Genomic DNA, 20,353 nt, shown 5'->3' with positions numbered 1-20,353 from the left:
TGAGTGCAGAAGTTACGGTGGGACCTCGGGCCTTACTGGGTGTGAGCTCCTGGGACCCTCTGTCCCTTCTGCCCACTGGGAGATGGCGAGAGGTAGAGCAACCCTTCGGCCTCCACAACTGAGAGCCAGAGGTGGAGGCAGGCGGCCACACCAGACCAGACTGCTGCTGAGAGAGATACACAGCCCCACCTTGTTTAAGCCACTGCTCTTTGGGACCATTGGTTGCACATCTCAGTCTGCACCTTAATATAATTTGAGCAAATTTCTTAACCTCCCTGAGCGTTATCTGTTTCACCTAGGAAATGATCACATTTTCTTCAAAAGGTTACAGAGGAGTTACCAAGCATCACCCTGGCTGGTGTGGTTCAGTGGACTGAGCACCGGCCTGAGAACCAAAGGGTCGCTGGTTGGATCCCCAGCCAGGTCACATGCCTGGGTTGTGGGCCAGGACGCACAAGAGGCGACCACACACTGATGTTTCTCTCCCTCTCTTTCTCTCTCCCTCCCCTCCCTCTGAAAAGAAATACAATCTTTTAAAATTAAAACAAACAAACAAACAAAAAAAAACCCACTAGGCATCTAATGAGTGCTCAACCGATACTTGAACTTACTGAATGGATGAAAGAAGAATGTGACATCACTGACATGTACTATATGCTCAACGAGGGTTCATTCCCTCCCCTCTTAACATGAGTTTTAGTACGTGTCCATGTGGCTGCGCATCTTAAGCACAGCAAGAGGGGAGGAGGCTAAGAGGCCTGTGCAGGCCGCGTGCTGTGACTGCCTGCGTGAAGAGCCCTATGCTGGGCAGGCCTGGGCGTGGCGCGGCCCGGCGTTCCCTCCTGACCACCACTCACTTGCCATCAGCAGATGCCATCCCTTGGCTCAGACCTGTATGTTGGGGGAGACATGAGCCACACCAACAGCAGCAACAACACACAGACTAGACGAGAGTGGCCATCCTTTCCACACCAGCAGGGTGAGACCCCCTGGGGCTCGTGAGGAAAGGGCACGCAGTGAAAGAGGCCAGGACTGACCTGGGCGACTCTGGACTGCAGCGACGGTGCTAACACAAAGAACACCAGTATCCCGGGCTTTCAGAACGCTGCCTCAGCAAGGTCTTCCCCCCATAGAACACATTGGAATTCTTCAAAAAGGTCTTCAATTTTCAAGGACCCTTTCATTTTCACATAATTTTAAAGTCAGCTTACCAGCTCCACCCTCTGGAGCCCACACACACCTCTTGAGTTTTGGGATTGAAATTATGATGAATTTCTAGATCAGTTTTGGGAGAATTGGCACATATACAATATTAAGTTTTCCAATCCCAAACCAGGGTGTGTCTGTCTCTTTACTCAAGCCTTCTTTAATTTCTCTAAAAATTCACAGTGCTCTCCACGGAGGTTCCACATCTTTCGTTATGCTCACTCCTAGGCTCTTTTTATTCATAATGCTACTTGCTATACGTAAGACTTTTTAACTGCAATGTGTTTGTTGATGGCATATGATAATTAATATTTTTATAAGCTGATTCTGTACCCAGCAGCTTCCTATGTGATTACTGATTTTATTAGTTTATCATTAGTGTTTGGGGCTTTCTACACATACAATCACATCATCAATGAATAACAAGTTGTGTTTCTTCCATTCAGATTCTTTCATCTTCTTTTCCAGTTTTCTGATTCACTGGTTTGGCGGCCACCTGCACCATGGCCCTCAGCAGGAGTATCCAGAGCAAAGAGCCCTGTCTCCCACTTCCACAGGAAGCTCCCACTGTGCCACCAAGCATAAGGGCTGCTAAAAGTTTCTTTTGTCAAAACAAAGAAAGCTCCACTACTTTTCCCACTACTCTGCAAGTTGTATGCTGTTTCTACTCTACAGTGGCTCCTCAGAGGTTGTAGGTTGCACTTATTAAAATCTGCAGTGAATGGACGCCTCCCCCCCAACCCCCAGCTGTCGCAAAGCCCTTGGGGTACGTCTACCTCCACTTACTCCCCCTCCTCAACTCACATGCTACTGTCACGTCTCACACAACTCGACCTTGATTTTACTCCATAAGCCACTGCTCCTGTCATTATGAAAAACAACCTTCACTTCTATTTGCTTCTCATTCTCTCTTGAATCTCAGCTCTTCCACATGGGATCACTTCTTCTGCACTTTATTTACAAGTATCTTTAGTAAAGGACTGCCAATGACCAACTCTTCAGTTTTGTTCTCTTAAAAATGTCTTTATTTACTCCTTGTTCTTGAAAGACATTTCTGCCTGAGAAGAACCAAACAGAATGTCTAGAAATAAAGACTACAGTATAAGGGCTTAGTATCGAATCATTTACAGTGCAGAGGCCATCAGTGAGCCAGACAAGGGGAAGTCGCCTGGGGATGGAGCCTGAGGAGGAGGTGGGAGCACAGAGCAGATGGAGGGCGGCACGGGGAAACAGTAAGGACACGAGCCCACGGCTTCTCGTGTCCACGGCTGCACGGGAGGGAGAGGCAGTGGTCTCCCCGCCGGGCAGATGGCATTAATCGGCCTTCCTCCTGTGTGTCTTCAGATCGGTCTTTGTCTCTGGTGCTCTGCAGGGCTACTCTCTCCGGCTTAGCTGTAAATTATCTTCTTACTTACCCTGTTTATGGTTCATCTGTCTCTTGGAATCTGCAGGCTGGGTTTTTTCACCAATTCTTAAAAATCTTTAGCCTTTATCTTTTCAAATAATAAATCTGCCCCCATCCTCACATCTCCTCATAAAACACCAATTAGACACACCTCAGAGGCTCTCCCTCCACCCTCCATACCAGCTCCCCTCTGCTCTGTGTCTCCACCTCTTCTCCAGGCTCCAGGGGGACTTCCCGTTCTCTGGCTGACTGATTTCCTCTGAACTGTAAATGATTCGACATCAAACCCACATTCAGGGTGGGGCAAAAACGGGTTTACAGATGTTTGTATGGAAGATAATACAATAACTAATTAATAATAATACAAGAATAACCTGCTTTGCATACTCACAATTGTACGCCTACTTCTGCCCCACCTTCTATAGTATTCTTCATTTCTAGACAATTCTTTCTCAAATACTACACATCACCTTTCATGGCTTCCTGCAGACACTGTGTCTGTCTACTGGTTTTCACTCATGGTGCCTTACCTCCTTGCATGCTTGCTCGATTTTGTCTGTGTACTAGTCAATACCCTAAACAGTATCTGTATGGGCATTTTGCATCTTAGGATGACGGTAACTCCCTCCAGAGAGGTTTTGTCTGTAGGATGCCTAAAGGCATTCCGAAACCAGAAAACAAACTAAGTTAATGAACTACCAGGCAGCATAAACCTGGACTACACATCCTCACAAAGGCCAACCCAGAACCACAAGATTTTCTCTGCTTTCCCACCGTTTTCCTGCTACATTAGTAAGAAGATAACCAGGTGGGAGCAGGGATGGAGTGAGTTCACCCTAATTCTGAGGGTGCAGACAGACTTCGGTGCCCGTCTGGCACAGGGATGGTTTCCCTCCGGCTCTCACCAAGACGGGACTGCAGACCTCAGCTTCGGTTCATACCCTACGGCCTCCGAAGTCTAAGTCCTGCTTGGTCCAGACGATCGAATGCCCTCAGGGTGAAGTCAGATTCCATCCAATTGTGCTTAAAGTGACTTTCTGGGTTCTTACTTTTTGTTATATTTTGGTCTAGAACTTTCTTGCTATATTGTCAGTTCTTTAATTTCTTTTCTTTTCTTTTTGGAAGCCAACAATTTTAGTTGTTTTCCATAGGATAGGGCTGGAAGGATAGAGGGTGGTGCAAATAACCTAGCCTAACATTTATCAAAAACATAAGACATCGCTGTTTTTGTACACTGAAATTCATATTCTCTCATCACTTTAAAGTATCATTCCATTTTCAGTTGGCCTCCACTCCTGCTAAGGAGACATCAGCAGTCCACCTAACAGATGTGCCTTCGCAGGCGGTCTCTCAGCGCTCCCTGGAAGTCACTGTCTCTCGTGCTGCATGGCTCCATGAACGGCAGGTGTTTCTTACTGACAGTGCTTGGGACACAGTGTGCTTCCTGTCTGGGGTCCCAATGACACATTTCCCCACATTTTTCTTCTCTCCTCCACATTCTCTTCATCTCACTCTTCACCTCCCGTCTCTCAGGGCTGCACACTGTGCAACTTCCGACACACACTCCAGTCCACACTTGTCTTCAGCATGTTTATCTAATCCACATATAATGAGTTTTCGATTTCAATTCTTTTTTTCATTTCTGAAAGTTCTACTTGGATCATTGTGATACTTTGTTTTATATTACTAACTTTTATTCTTTATGTAATTCTTCCAACATTCCATCTATTATTATACCCGCTGCATCTGCTTATTCACTATCTGCAGGCTTCAGGGCATCTAAGTTTGCTAACTCTTCCTTGCCGGGGTGCGTGTGTTTTCTGACGGTGAGTCCAAGTGTGCGGACATGTCATCACAAGGGCCTACACGGCCTGTGTGCTCCCCTGAAGAGGGTCTGTGCTTCCTTCAGCAAGGAGCAAAGGAGTGTCGTCACGGTGCTCACTGCTCCTTTGTCTTTGTCTCTTTTGGCCTGCAAAGCAATATCTGAGTTTTTAATGCACTGAAGGATCACAAGAAACCATATTTACTGTCATTCGTCCAGCATCTAATTGGAGAGCAACGGGAGAGCTTTTCGGGAGCGCCCCATCTGCCGGCCGCACGAGTCTCTCCCTCCCTTTCTCACCTTCCACAAGGACAGTGTGTTGCGTGCGGCGCCGGGACAGTGTAAGGCTCTGGCTCACAGGTGCCTCATACACATGCGGGGCTGCACCCCTCTACACATACGCGGCAGTACCCACTACGCGCACGGCTGTGTCTCATGCGTCACTGTGCCCACTGGATCTGGGTCGCACTTCGGCTTGCAGAGGCCAAGTAATTTTCCCACAACCCAGTGTCTCAAAACCAGACTCAGAAGGATCAGAACACAACCAAAAGACAACAGACTGTCTGCACACTCCAAACTGAGTCTCTGCTCTCACCCGTCTTTGACCCCCCCCAGCACATTCGCACGAGTTACATGGCGACGCGCAGTCAAAAAGGAAGATCATCTTACCTTCTGTGGAAACTTCTTGTTCAAATTTCGTTTTCAGGCAAAATATAAACACATTTGGCGTTTTTTCTTGGAGTATATGCAACTTTAAGAAAAAAATTTTCATTCAGTAGATTTATAATCTCTTCACCTGAAAAAAAAAAGAGAAAAATGTTCTTTTAAAGTCTGCTATTGTAAAGGAAATTACCAAAATGGTGTGAAAAAGGAAAACAAAAGTCTGTGTCTCTACGGTATACAGACTGTCAGAACACTCCAGGATGAAGGGGCCGCAAATGCCCTTGCTGTTTCTCGTTCCAGAGCCTGGCACCGACACGGACACCCATCACCCCGTCTGGGTAGCTAGCTCAGTGGTTGGGCTGTCACGCGTGGACATCAAGGACATGGGGAGGATCTCTACGGAGCTGTCCTGTTTCGCAACTTTACACTATCACCTTAAGAAACACATATTCCTGTCCTGGCCAGGCAGCTCAATGGGTTGGAGCATCGTCCTGACATGTCAAGGCCATGGGTTCGATCCCTAGTCGGGGCACATACAGGAAGCAACCAATGCGTGCATGAATGAGTAGAACAACAAATCAATGTTTCTCTCTCTCTCTGTAAAATCAATAAACAAAAATTTTTTTCAAAAAAAGAAATGCACATTCCTGGCCCTAAGGTGACAGGTACTCCCTCACAACGTCTCCGAATACCATTTCCAAGTCAAGTGACCAGCACTGAGGGGTGAGCGACTGACTCCGAGGCCTAGTGCAAAAGCAGAACCGTGTGGAGCCTGGGACTACTCATCGTGCATCTGCAGGAAGTCATGGTTTTGCCTTTTGAAAATCAGGCCACGGCAACAGCAAGGGCTACTATTCTAGAATATGAGGCAATCATCAGAAGTAATATTTACATCATTTTGGATCCAATTAGAAGAAATCAAATGGAAAAAGATATTTTTGAAGCTACTGGGGAAATCTGAATATGGACCAGTATTAGATGATGTTAAGGAATTACCATGAATTCCCTTAGGTGAAAAATGACATGGTAGCCATATCTTCAAAAATAAAAACTGCCCTTATTAGAAAAAGTGAAATATTCATGATGAAGTGACATTATTTCCAGGATTTTCTTTTTAAACACTTCAAAAACAAGAACCTAACAAAAATTTAAGTGTCAGAGGGAAAGGGACAGATAAACAAGAAATGGCAAAAGGTCGGCCACTGCTGCAGCCGCGGGACAAGTGCGCTGGTGTCATTATAGTGTGTCCTCCACAGCTGTGTGCTTTTAAATGGAATGTACTGGGTTGATACTGGTTAGCAAAATCACACAGGTTTCAGGTGTATATTTGCGTGTTTTTAAATTTCATATAAAAATCAAACAAAAAAAGGCAATGAAAGTTGTGTTAGTAAGCCAGAAATGAGTCAACATTATCATCTTCTAAAACAGGTATAGCTTACATCTAACATTTCATAATTCAAATTATTAAGGTAAATAATTCAACAAAACTGGCTTTTCAGCACTTTATACAAAGTTTTCAAAATAAGAAAGTATTTCTAGCCCTGACTGGTGTGACTCAGCGAACTGAGTGCCAGCCTATGAACCAGAAGGTCGCCGGTTCAATTCCCAGTCAGGGCATGTGCCTGCATTGCGGGCCAGGTCCCCAGTTGAGGATGCGTGAGAGGTAATGGATCAATGCATCTCTTGCACATCAATGTTTCTCTCTCTCTTTCTCCCTCCCTTTCCCTCTCTCTAAAAATAAATAAATAAAATCTTTCTTTAAAAAGAAAAAAGAAAGCACAAATTTGACTTCAGCAGGAACTGGAGGACGAATGGGGACCTGTGCCCCAAACAGCTGGGACATCAGGAGGGACACGCAGCCAGGGAATGAGCGTACCTTCTCCGCAATGGGCACACATCCTGAGCACTGTCACCCGCCCCCCATACCCTCTCACTGCAGCGTACAAGCCTCCTGTCACCTCTGTCCTCCAGCCCAGACTCTACTGTCACCGATGGCAGGTCTGTCTGCTTACCATGCCCTCAGGATCTCATTCATAGCCCTGGGTTTTCCTATGAAGCCCTTCTCCCAAGCCCTGTCCTCATCCCCTTCCCTAAACACAAGAATGCCCTGATGGCCACCCAGGAAAAGGCCACCGCTGCCCTCCCTCCCGGACATCCCAACCAGAGAGGGGGTCAACATTCTCATAGGTCCCATGATTTTAAAGGCCGCTTTATAGCTTCATTCTAAAGCCTGTTTTTGGCCCTTTTGCTTCTGGCCAAGATCAGATAACAGGGAGCAGATTTACCTTCCCACCTGCAACAACTAACAAAAAAAGATAACAAAAGGGTAGAACATATGAAACAGTTTCCAAGACTCAGGACACCGGGCAATGAAGAGCAGTGGTCCCTGATAGAAGGGACACAGGAGGAGCCCTTTCCCTGCCCAGCTTTCTACCTGGACAGCAGTCCTGGGCCACAGCAGTGGAGCTCTGGAGTCCAACAGTGTCCTGAGGCCAAGGTGCCGCCTTCACAGGCAGAACACTGCAGAGCACAGAGCAGCACAGAGGGGCACAGGCTCCAGCCAGGTCCTGATCAGCACCCAGGTGTGAGGCAGACATCCCAGCTAGGGACAGGCAACACATAGCTCGAAAGAGTTAACAGGAATAATCCTCAGAGTTCACATGGAGCCAGGGACAGTCATACCCACAGTCACAGTGGAAAACTTCCTAATTCTCGGGGAATTGGACAAAGTACTCAGAAGACTTTGGGCAAATTAGCCCTAGACTAAACATTACTCTGGCCCCACCTAACAAAGCTTAAAAGTAAGACCCACCCGAATCAAACTGTCTCCAAGTAATTTAACCCCATCCCAGAACAAAGGTCAAGAATATTTATAGAAATACAAAAATACCCAGCATCCAACAACATAAATTCAGTGTCTTGACATCCAATCAGAAACTACCAGGTATGCGAGCAAGCAGGAAAGCTGGAACTATACTGAAGAGAAAAATCAATCAAAACAAACCCAGAAATGACACAGATGACAGAATTAGTAGACAAAGACATTTAAACAGTTGTTACTGTATTCCACATCTTCAAAAACCTGAAGTGAAGATTAGACATGTTAAATGCAGACGTGAAAGATACACAAAGACCCAAACAGAATCATAAAAATACGCAACCCAGAAGAAGGCAGAAAAAGAGGAAAAGGGAACAAAGAATACACTGAGCATTCCCTGTAAACCTCTACTCCAGGGCACCTTAAGCGGGACCACACACGAGATACAATTTCGGTGGTTTCCTCCTCCCGCCCCCGTCTCTAACCACACCAGCACTTAGCACTTCCTAAACGTCCTGAGTCTCTCACAGCCAGCACTGCACAAGGGCCCCTCTGCTTGGAACGCCCCTCCTCCCACCTCCCCTGCATGGCAAAGCCCTGCCTGCTCTTCAATCCGGACTTCAACCACTGCCACTCCTGCCGAGCTTTCCCGAGTCCTTCCTCGGCACTCACACGAGAGTCTGTTCACACCCCTTTCAGAGAATCACATAATAACCTGGTTTTAAATATTTTATTTATTTTAGCCCTAGCTGGTATAGTTCAGTGGACTGAGTGCTGGATGCCAACCACAGAGTCACTGGTTCGATTCCCAGGCAGGGCACATGCCTGGGTTGCAGGCCAGTTCCCCAGTGGGGTATGTGTGAGAGGCAACCACACATTGATGTTTCTCTCGCTTTCTGTCTTCCTTACCCTCTCTCTAAAAATAAGTAAATAAAATCTTCAAAACAATATTAAATAAATAAATAAATACATATTTTATTTATTTTAAATTATAAAAATTTTTTAGAATACAAAAAGGTGCACAGAGTAGAATGACAAATACCCATACACTGAAATTTAATAAATGTTAACAATTTTTCACACATGCCTCCTACTTAAAAAATTTTTTTAAGATTTTATTTATTTTTAGAGAAAGAGGAAGGAAGGGAGAAAGAGAGGGAGAGAAACATCAATATGAGAAAGAAACATAAATAGGCTGACTCCCTCACACACCCCGACCTGGGACTGAACCTGCAACCCCGGCATGTGTCCCTACAGGGAATCGAACCAGCGACCCCTTGCTCCCTTGCTTTATGGGATGACGCCAACGGAGCCACACCAGTTAGGGCAAAAAAAAAAAAAAAATCTAGTACATCGAGGAACCACAACCCATTCCGCTCCGCTCCTCCTCAAAGATAACCGTTAACTTGCGGTACCCATGCCTGACTGCGCTCTTTCACTACCACGTACCTGCAAGTAATGCCGTTTTACGAATGTACTGAAATACTTCTGTGACATATACATGGGCTCTCCAACTGTTTTAGCTCAACTTCGTACTTTAGAGAATTATCTATACTGGTACAGGTAGTTCTAATGCTTTTGTTTCAAACATGGCAGGCGCTATACCTTTATAGAAAAAGGTATTTTTTGCCCACATTCCTTTGGAGGCACTTTCAGGTTGCTTCTGATTTATCACCGTCACACCGGAGGCTGCCTGGACATTCTGAACACGCACGCTGCTGCGCAGTGAGCGTTCCCCAGCTTGTACTGTCCCAGGTGCGGAACCGCGGGCTCACAGGACGGACGCCTTCCGGGTCAGCAGACACCAGTCCATCGCCTCCAGAGTGCTTCACCACCTCCCTGCACCAGCCCCATGCAGCCCACAGGCAGGCAGTTCGCCACAACGCCAGGTCACAGGGGAAAACCAAGAGACTGGCCCAGGCCACAGGTTAATAAATGTCAGTTCTCAAACTTGAACCCAGGTTGGCTGACAGCAAAGTCCATGTTCTGTCCACATGACACCAAATTCTAGCCCAGTCGGTAAAGAAAAAAAGGAGGTGTCCAAGCAGGTGCAGAAGCAGTGAAACAGGGGAAAGAGACTGCATGAAGGCACTACCCAGGGCTGCACGGGCTCGAGGGGAAATGAAGGCCTGGGGAGAGAGATGCAGGTCTTCAGAATGGAGCAATGGTTTCTTTGTGGGTGACAAAATGTTCTGGAGTTAGTAGTGATGGCTACACAAACTTGTAACTATACTAAAAGCCACTGAATTGTACACTTTAAAAGGGTGTATTTCATGTGAATTATATCTTAATAAGAAAAAGTGGAACAGTCAGTGGGCTGACAGGTGGGAGTCAAATTCCTGAAGAGGCCCTCCAAAAGGTCTGACTGTGAAAAGCGGCCCAGAGGCCCCCAGGTGTGGAGAGAGAGAACGAGAGCCAGACCCCACAGAGCAGGGCCTCTCCAGCAGAGAAGACAGGTCCCTAAAGGCTCCCCAGGGGCCCCTGTGAGGGCAGTGGCCTGGCATGCTCACAGGCCCAGAGCATCCTATCTTCCAGCCCTGAGGACCAAATCACCCAGTTTCCTGTGCCCTGGGGTGTCCCTGGAGACGTCCCTGGAGATGGGGATAAACACACTGAGCTCCCAGGGTGGGTGCAAGGGCTGAGTGGGGCAAAGTTCAGGGAGTGCCGGGTGCTGTCGGCTCTCTCGTGGTGCTCTGGGGCTCGTGCAGTGGGAGGCGGGACATCTACGGAGCTGGTGTACCTGAGACCTCGGCTTCACAGCCCTGCCACGTACTGACCTGAGTTTCCTGAACTGTCTGTGTGTCAGCCTCCCCAAGTGTAAAACACGGATGACGGCACTGTGCACCTCAGGGGCCAATGTGAACAGGAATCGAGGTAACCTGTATAAAATGCTCAGCACAAGCTGGGCCAGCAGTGAGCGCCCAGCAAGTGCCCACGACTGTTACCATCGGGGCACAGGGGCCGCCAGCCAGAGCAGGCTTCCCTGAGGAAACCTGGCTTGAGCTTCCCTCACTTCAAATTCAGGACCACACACCTCCAGTGAACATTAAATACAGCCTGACAACCCCACTCTTGCTAGGAAGCTCGCTTCCCTCCTAAAACAGTTGTGACAAATTTCAGGGGAGCACAAAGTCGGTACAGCTCCTGGCATCTGCCCATCCCGTGGCTCCTGTGACCTGCTGTAACCACCAGATGCTGGCATGACGGGGACAGAGGGACAGCGGCAGGTTGAGCCTCCACATCAAGAAGCTTCACAGTTTCCACCCTCAGCCTCTTGGAATCCTGTGGCCAGTGTGCGAAGACCCATCCAGCCTCCCTAGGGTGACAAGACCCTGCAGAGAGGCCTGAATATCCAGCCAAGGCCCCCGTCATGTGTGGAAGCAGAGAGGAGTCATCCAGCTGAGCCCAACCCCGGCTGGGCTCAGCCCGCAGACTCACAATGGGAAATAAAGATCCTTGTTTAAGTCACTAATTATTGGGGTGGTCTGCTGCAATAGGTAACGAATGTAACAACCATTTTATTCCTTCTACTCTTTCCTCCACCCTCCAGCATCCTCACACCTGAATTCACACAAAAAGCAAAAGGTCCCTCCTGTTATGATGGAAAAGGATCCTCGCTCCCAAAGGCCAGCCCCTCCCCCCCTCTCTAGTCCCCACCCCTCCCCTTCCCCAGGCTGCTCCTCTGTGCTGCTCCCTCTGGCATCTCCAGTGCCTTCCTGTCTGTGTGCACGTGCACACGTGTGCACATGCTTGCACACACATGCACACACGCTGCTCCACAGACATTTCTCCAACCCCTCTTCACAGTAAAGCTTCCTCAAGGAACTGTCTCCTCTTACTGCCCCAATCCCTCTCCTCCTATCGGGCCTCTCGCCCCACCGTCCCCCAAACTGCTTCTGTCAGGGACGCCAGGAGCTACGTGGACTACCTCTGTGGACTACCTCTCATCCTCACCTCAGCCAACACCTCGCAGCCTGAGGTGGTGGAAGTCACGGCCTCTCTTAGGCCCCTGGACACCACCCCCTCCTGCAGAGCTACCCCCCATCAGCCTCCACTTCCTCTGCCAGTGGATGTGCCCCTCATTCAGTCCTGGCCTCTTCTCCCCCTCTGTCGGGCACACACAGTGCAGGGCTGACAAGTCCAAGCTGAGAGTTCTGGTGGAGCAGCTTGCTGATAATAATTATAAATCATGGACAAAGTACTAACAGGAGCTAAAATTGTAACAAGGCATTGCAGACCCACTGAAGACACGCAGAAACTGGGGGGACGGGCATTGTGGGCAGAAGGGAGCACGACTGTGAGCTCGGCAACAGGGGCGCCCCACGGCTCAGGGCTGCGCTGCGGCGCTGCTCTGGTCAGCGGGACAGACAGAGCCTCCACCGTCTCACTGTCTCCCGGCTGCAGGGAAGGAGATCAGAGGTCGGGGTGCAGAACAGCTGAAAACCAAAGGGAAAACTCCCCAAATCTGCATTTAAATTCCTCCCGAATCCTTGGCTGGCTCCTAACCACACACAGTGGGATGAGATGCCAAGAAACCAAACAGAAAAAAGTTGGAACTCGCAGAAACAGAGTAGAAAGTGGCAGCCGGGGTGGGGGGTGGGGAGGCTGGCAAGAGGCACACACACTCAGCTGGAGGTGAAGCTGGTCTGACACAGGGAGTGTGGCCCACGGCAGGCACTGTGCGGTACGACTGAAATTCGCTAAGAGGGCACAACTCAGATGTTCCCACAAAAAAGTAAGCATGTGAGGCGACAGATATGATCATTAGCTAGTGGGGAGAACCCTTTCACGATCTGTACATTTATGAAACTATGAGGTGCTTTAAATGTCTTACAATTCTACTGGTCAATTATACCTCAATAAAGCCGAGAAGGAAAGACAGACAGGGGAGAGACACACAGACAGACACACACCAAACCACCAAGCAGAAGGCAGCTGTTGTGAGGCAAAAGAGATGAGCCAAGATGCCAGCCACTGTCCAACAGTGAGAGATGGAGTGTGCAGTTCAAGTCCCTCCACGAGAAGGGTCTTCCACAGAACCCCTGGGAGGGCCACACCTTCCGAGTGGAGACCACGGTCCCCAGCGAAGGGCTGCACTCGGACACTCAGGCAGAAACAAGGCAGGCCCACCCCGGAAAAGCATCTGCAGGACCGAGGCGACCCCCCGTGATCTCACAGCTGTCCCCCACAGAACGCAGCCCTCCCTAAGAGAGGGGAAGCTCAAATGGGGTCTCCAGAACGTACTGTCCACGATGCCCATCACACAACACAGCCAAAAGGCACTACATGCGCAAAGAAGAAAAGTCGTGACCTGTGTGGTCAAGAGGGAAAAAATCTGCAGAACCCACAAATGACCATATGCTGGACCTGGCGGATGAGAACTTCAAAACAGCAATTAAATATTTGTTAAAGGATTTCGGGGGGAAAGGGCAGAAGGAATAAACAGATGGGAAATTAGGAGAGACTTGCAAATTTAAAAGAACCAAAAGGAAATGCTAGAACTAAAAATATAGTACCTTTAATTGGATGTCACTGGATGGAATTAATAACAGAATGAACACACAGAAGAAAAGCAATAAATTTACCAAATATACTCATGTAAACAGCAAGAGAAAATAATTTTTAAAATACTGCCATGCTCAGCACCTGTGGGACAATATCGAACAATCTAAAACAGACTGGAGTACCGAAGGGAAAGGAGAATAAGGCAATAGCCAAAAGTTTCCAAAGCTGATTAAATACATCAACTCAGAGAGCCAAGGGACTAAGTAAATCCCACGTAGGGTAAGTACCAAAACACCAAGCTTAGAAAACTACCATCAAACTGAAAAAGAAAAAAAATTAATCAAAATAGAGAACTTATTTACTTAATAAAAATAAATAAAATACCTTAAATACAGGAGGAAAAGGTATCAGGTGAATGATAAAATGACAGCTGACTTCTCACCAGAAACAACAGACACTCAAAGACAATGGAGTAACTTCTGTAAAAGGTGAAAGAAAAAACTGCCCACCTAGAATTCTGTACCCATCAAAAATATCCCTCAGTGCTACGGGTAAATAAAGACCTTTTCGGACAAACTAAAGCTGAGGGAATCTGTCCCCAGCAAACCCACAGCACAAGAAACACAGAAGGCAGGCCCTGGCAAGGTAGCTCAGGCAGTCACCCAGGTACACCGAAGTTGCGGAGTATGTGTGCTTTGTGCAAAGTACACAAAGCATGTGCCATGATCCCCAGTCACGGCACATACAAGAATCAACCAGTAAGTGCATAAATAAGCGGAAGAACAACAAATAGATGTCTCTCTCTCTCTCTCCAAAATAAATAAGTAACTTTTTTAAAAAAGAAAAATACTGAAGGAAGAGCTTCAGGCTGAGGACAAGGATCCCATCTAGAAATGTTATCTGCAAAAACAGTGAGGCATTTCCCAACTTCCTATGGGGCCAGTTATCCCGATACCAAAACCAATGATATCATCAGAAAAGAGAATCATGGGTGAGCAAGTATCTCTTATGAAATATAGACGCACAAATCCTTGACAAAATGCTAGCAAACCAAGGCCAGCCACACCCAGAAAGGGTTATTTATACACTATGCCAAAGAGGTTTTCCCTAAGAATACAAGGTTGCTTTGCCCCGACCAGTGTGGTTCAGCTGGTTGGGCTTCAGTCCCGCAAAGTGAAAGGTCGCTGGTTCGATTCCTGGTCAGGGCACACACCTGGGTTGCAGGTTTGGTCCCAGGTCAGGCCGTGTATGAGAGGCAACCAGTTGTTGTTTCTCTCTGACCCATTTTTCTCCCTCTCTTTCTCCCTCCCTTTCCCCCTCTCTAAAAATAAGTAAATAAAATATTTTTTTAAAGAACGCAAGGTTGCTATAAAACCTGAAAATCAATTAATATAAGGTAGCTTATCCACAGCATAACAGAGAGAAACGAAATGATTACCTCAATGAGGCACTGGACAAAATCCAACACCTCTCATGGTGGAAACACTCCCCACAATCGGACCAGACGCAACTTCCTCAGCCACTGAAGACTCACCACCACCGCTCCTAGTCAACACCGCGTCAGAGGCGCTAGCCAGTACAGCAGTGCGAGCAGAGAAACGAGAGGCACAGCAACTGGGAGGGGAAGCAAAACTGTCTTTACTTGTAGATGATATGACCGCGTCCACAGGAAACCCGGAGCACCACGCACACACACTGTAAGAGCTGGCGAGCGAGTTGTGCGAAGTTGCGGGGCACGTGATCTGCACACACAAACCAACTGTTTTTGTACATTACTAACAAGTAATTGAAGAGCAATATAAAATACTTTAAATAACATCAAAAATGCCACATATCTACAAATATACTGAATGAAAAGAGTATACTATCATACTGAAAACTATTAAAAAATGCTCAGAAAAATTAAAGATTTAAATAAATGAAGAGATATGCCATATGCACAGACCAGAAGACCTGACGTTAATTCAATTCTAAAATTGATCTATAGATTCAACGTAATCCCAAACAAACTCCCAAGAAAAATTTTTGTACAAACTGGAAAATGTATTCCAAAACTGGCAGAAGATGTTACAGAGAAATGAAGGTGAAGGTCTGGCCCTGGCCAGGTGGCTCAGAGGCTCAGGGCTGGAGCTCTGTCTGCACACGCCGAGTTGCAGGTCCCATCCCCGGTCAGTGCACACACAAGAAGCAACCAATGGGTGCGTGAATAAGTAGAACAACAAGTCAGTGTAAATCTCTCTCTCTCAAATAAATACACACAGTGAAATAAAGTGAAGGTCTTACACCTGATTTTAAGACTTACCATTAAGCTACAGTAATTCAGAGTGTGGTGTTGAAAATTACACCAATGGAGCGAAACAGAAGTCCAGAAATAAGCTTAAACACCTATCTTCACATAATTTATAACAAAGGTTCCAATGCAATTCAATGGAGAAGGAGAGTCTGTCAACGAACGATGCAAGAATGACTACATAACAAGTATGGAGAAAAGAAAGGGCCCTGACTCCCTCACCCCAAAACAATGCGAGATGCGCCGCTCAGAAAGCAGAGCAGTATGTGCTTGGGGGTGGAATGGCAGGAAAGGGCACGAGGAACCTCAAGGGGTGACAGACATGTACGCTATCTCTTTTAAAGACTTTATTTATTTATTTTTAGTGGGAGGGGAACGGAGAGAGAAAGAGAGGGAGAGAAACATCCACCAGTTGCCTCTCAGATACACCCCACACTGGGACCGAACCTGCAACCCAGGCACGTGCCCTGACTGGGAATCAAACCGGCGACCTTTTGCTTTTCAGGACAATGCCCAATCCACTGAGCCACACTGGTCAGGGCACATACCCACACTATCCTGACTGTGATGATTTCACACGTGTATACATGTATCAAAACTTACCACCTCTTACACTTCAAACATGTAGTTTATTGCACATTAATTGCGTCTCAACAAAGCTGTTAAAAAAAAAAGATGAACCATAAACCTAAATAAAAGAAAAGTATTGACAAATTTTTACTTCCTCCAAACTAAAACTTTCTGTTCATCAAAAGACACCGTTAAGAAACAAACAGGCAAACCATAAGTAGGAAAAAATATTCACCTCTCACTTTCTCTCCTCCTCCTCCTCCCTCACTGTGTATGTCTGCACATCACCATAAAGGTCTCAACTAGAATATATTTTTAAAACTCCTAAAAGTGAATAATAAAAAGACAAACAATTCAATAAAAAGTGGGCAAAAGACCTGGCACCTCACAAGAGATACACAAATGGCTAATAAGCACATGGAAAGCTTCTCGCCATTGTTATTCAGCAGAGAAACGCACACTAAAACCACAGTGAGGTACCACTGCCACCCGAACGGCTGAACTTAACCACGCTGACAACGTCAAGTGCCCCGCGGATGTAGAGAAGCCGGGACTCTCATGTATCACTGGCGGCAGTGTGAAGTGGTACCAGTTTTGAAAACTGTTGGGCAGTTTCTAAAAAACTTAAACACACATCTATACTATGACCCAGCAATCCCACCCCTAAATATTTACCCAAAAGAAATAACACATGTCCACAAAAGACGTGCATAAGAATTGTCAATGACTTTAGTCACGACAGCCAAAAAGTAAGTAAAAGCATCCCCAAAATCCATCAAAAGGAAAAGAGACAAGCAAATGATATTTTCTTCTTTTTAATTTTATAATTTTAATTTTTTGTTATTCAATTACAGTTGTGTGCCTTTTCTCCCCGCCCCCCACCTGCACCCTCCCCCTTGATTTGGTCCATGTGTCCTTTATAGTAGTTCCTGTAATCCCCTCTCCCCACTGTCCCCTCCCCACTCCCCCCCCGACCATTGTTAGATTGTTAACTTCAATGTCTCTGGTTATACTTTGCAAATGATATTTTCATACAAAGAAATACTGCTCAAATAAAAAGCACACTACAGATACAGGCATCAAAATCCACAAATCACAAAAACACTACACGGAGCAAAAAAAGACACAAAAGAGCGTATGCTTTATGACTCCATTTCCATGAAGTTCAAGAACCTGCAAAATTAGTCCATAATGATAAAGACCAGGAATATGGCTGCTTTGGGATTTTGAGCGGTCGTGGAACAGCCGAAAAGGAGCCCAGCGAAGCATTTGGGGGTGACTGGAACGTTCTATGTCTCCGCGTGAGTGATGGACACTTGCTGAAATTCTCCATGTTTACAGTCTTGAGACCCGTACCTCACACGGGGTGTGAAACCGCCGATTCTGTGAAGCGGTGGAGCGCGTTCGAAGGAGTAAAGACCGCACACCGGCACGTTCTGTGCCAACAAGAAGAGGGCGGCGGGCTGGGCAGGGGTGCCATGGCTTCCGAGAGGAGGCGGGTGGCTGCCTGAGAAAGAGGCTGCCTCCCTGACACGGACTCGGGGTTTCTGAATCGGGTGCTGCGCGCCCGCCGCTTACTCCCAGGGGCCCCAGGGATGGCGCCTTGTCGGGGCCCCGCGCTCTCACATGCACATCAACCGGAATAGCGAGAGTAACCGCATCACCACGTTGTGTTCGGAATGAAACGATCGCCGGGTTAGATGTCAAAAGGCGGAACTGAGCACTGGTTTTCAGTCCCCGGGGTCAAGTTCCACCCACTCATGTACCTACTTTACGTCAAAATGTTGTCTTACAGGGACACAAGGGTAATAGAGGCTAAAGCACCGGGCTTGTTTTTTTAAATAAAGCTTTATTGGAATACACGTGTGTGTGTGCACACACAGAAGTACCTGGTACCCAGTCGGCTATCATTATCCAAACACTAAAACAGTATTTCCCAAGTCAGAGCTCAGTTTCTTCTTCCGGGTTCTCGGGAGGCCTAAATAAGCCACAGAGAGCGCCCACCACAGCAGCGCACAGCGAACGGTCTGTTCTCACCCCGTGCGCACCGTTCGTGTGTGTGTGTGTGTGTGTGTGTGTGCGCACACACACGTGTGGAGTCAACAGCCATGCCCAGGGCTTCGCGCACCACCCTGCCCCGGGGATGCCTGCAGCCTGGCCGCCCTCTGGCGCCAGCTTCTCCCGCGAGAACCTTACCTCCGGGGCCCAGAGGACGCCCCCACCTGCCGCCCGCCTGCTCCGAGTCCACGCTTCCCCTCAGGTCGGCCAGCCCCCGCGGCTTTGCCCCCAAAGCCTCCCCAAGCCGACCGGCCAGGTGTACACCACGGCCACGGCCACTCCCAGCGCCCCTCGCCCCTGTCTCACGCGAGCCCCACGTCCCACGTCACGAGGACGGCGCTCCGAGATGCCAGCTCCCGCCCAGGGCCCCTCGGGACTCAGGCGCGCGACCCGCAGGGCACCGCCAGCGCTCCGAGGCCGGCTCCGCGCACCGCCTTCCCGGCCCGCCCGCCCCATCTGGGCCCCGCGGAGCCGCCCCCCGCCCTGCCCCCAGGCTTTTGCAGGCGCTGTCCCTGCTCCTCCCCCTGCAGAGCTGGGCTGGCGGGCGTTAGAGGAGCACAGCCGGGGGAGACCCAGAAGGAAGGGACACGGAGGAGACCGAACAGCCGGCAGAGTGAGAGACGGCCCGGGCCTGGGAGGCCGAGGGGAGGGGACAGGAGGCTGGGAGAGTGACAAGCTGGAGAAGGCCCCGGGGACCAGACGGGGTCCGGCAGCCAAACGGGGCCGGGCGCCGCGGTGGCCCGCGGACCCCTGGCGGGAGTGACGCGGTGGGAGCGGCTGGGGGGGGGCTGGGGGCGGCCGCAGCCCCCCGCGAGCGCTCGGAAGCGAGGGGGAGGGCTGTGCAGGTGGGTAGGACGCGAAGTGGCCGGAAGGGCGAGCGGGAGGCATCGCAGCGACAGCGGGGGGCCGGGAAGGGGCCGGCGGTTAGTGGCACCCGTGAAGGGAGGAGAGGGGTTGGGGGCGGCGGTGAGACGCGACACCGGGAGCGACCGCTGAGGGAGGGCGGGGGTCCCCGACTGGCTGCCCGGAGCGAGGACAGCGCCCCCCCACTGGCAGGGGTCAGGACGCCGACAAGCACGGTCCTGACGGGGGTCAAGGGTGGGGGCCGACAGGCAGCGGGGTGCTGACCGGGGGACACTGACGGGTGGACGCTGTGAGGTGGAGAGAGGTGGGGGACACTGACGGGGCGGACATGACGGGATGAACGCAGACGGCGTGTCACTGCAGGGGGTTCACTGACGGGACAGGGCGGTGGGCGCCCACATGGAGGCACAGACGGCCGGGTGCACTCCCGGGGCGCGGACGGGCGCGGGCGCTGAGGAGCCTGCGGGCGGCCGCACTCACCTGCCCCGTGGGCCGGGCGTCGCGGCGGCTCCTCGGAGGCCCGGTTGGAGGCCAGGGCGCTGGCGGAGGCGAAGCCCGAGCGGCCTGGAGCGGGCCGCACGCACATGGACCCGGTCCGGCGCGGCGCCTACTGACACGGCGCCCACGGACACTGCGCGGGCCTGCCTGCGCCTGGGGACCCGCTGGGGCCGCGAGCGGCGCTCCGGTCGCTCCAAAATGGCGGCTGCGGTGTCGGCCGCGCGCGCGTTGGGGGCGTGGCCTCGTGGGTCGTGCTCGCTCCCGCCAGGGATGGGGCGGGGCCAGCGGGTGGGTGGGGTGCGCGCACTTTGCTGACAGTGTCCGTCAGGTGGCAGAATGAGCGTAAGGGTGCAGACTGTGGCGGGTGTGAGGTGGCTGGAGAGCGGCTTTCTCTTTTTGCTTTTCCCTCTGAGGTATTGCTATATTTCTGTGCGAGCATAATTAACTTCTTATGGGACAAGGCATTTGCTGTAATAAGTTTTCTAAGGCAACGTCAGCAACAGAAAAACCCTTCCAAAGACTTACACACCTGAGGCAGGTGTGTCCCTGTTTTCTAGGGGCGCCTCCCGCTCTGGCTGAAATCCTCTCCCACTGGGGCATCTGGATGACCTCTGAACTTCTTGGGCACGTGGCCTGGACAAAGCCAGAGCAAGA

The 20,353-nt window shown here is 49.5% G+C and overlaps 1 protein-coding gene across 3 annotated transcripts in view; it reads right to left on the bottom strand.

Moving 5' to 3' along the window:
• Positions 1-19,918, bottom strand: part of PPP6R2 (protein phosphatase 6 regulatory subunit 2) — a 60,290-nt gene extending 40,372 nt beyond the window's left edge. For all 3 annotated transcript variants that reach the window (XM_053919849.2, XM_053919851.2, XM_053919850.2), the window contains exons 1-2: positions 19,682-19,918; positions 5,103-5,229 (exon numbers count right to left, since the gene is read on the bottom strand). The gene's annotated coding sequence lies outside the window, so the exon portion shown is untranslated. The remainder of the gene's footprint in view (positions 1-5,102; positions 5,230-19,681) is intronic.
• Positions 19,919-20,353: the final 435 nt, after the last annotated feature.

This window comes from Desmodus rotundus, chromosome 3, assembly GCF_022682495.2.
Source record: "Desmodus rotundus isolate HL8 chromosome 3, HLdesRot8A.1, whole genome shotgun sequence".
NCBI classification, from domain to species: domain Eukaryota; kingdom Metazoa; phylum Chordata; class Mammalia; order Chiroptera; family Phyllostomidae; genus Desmodus; species Desmodus rotundus.
Note: the sequence above shows the minus strand (reverse complement) of the source record. Positions and strands in the feature narration are given on the sequence as shown.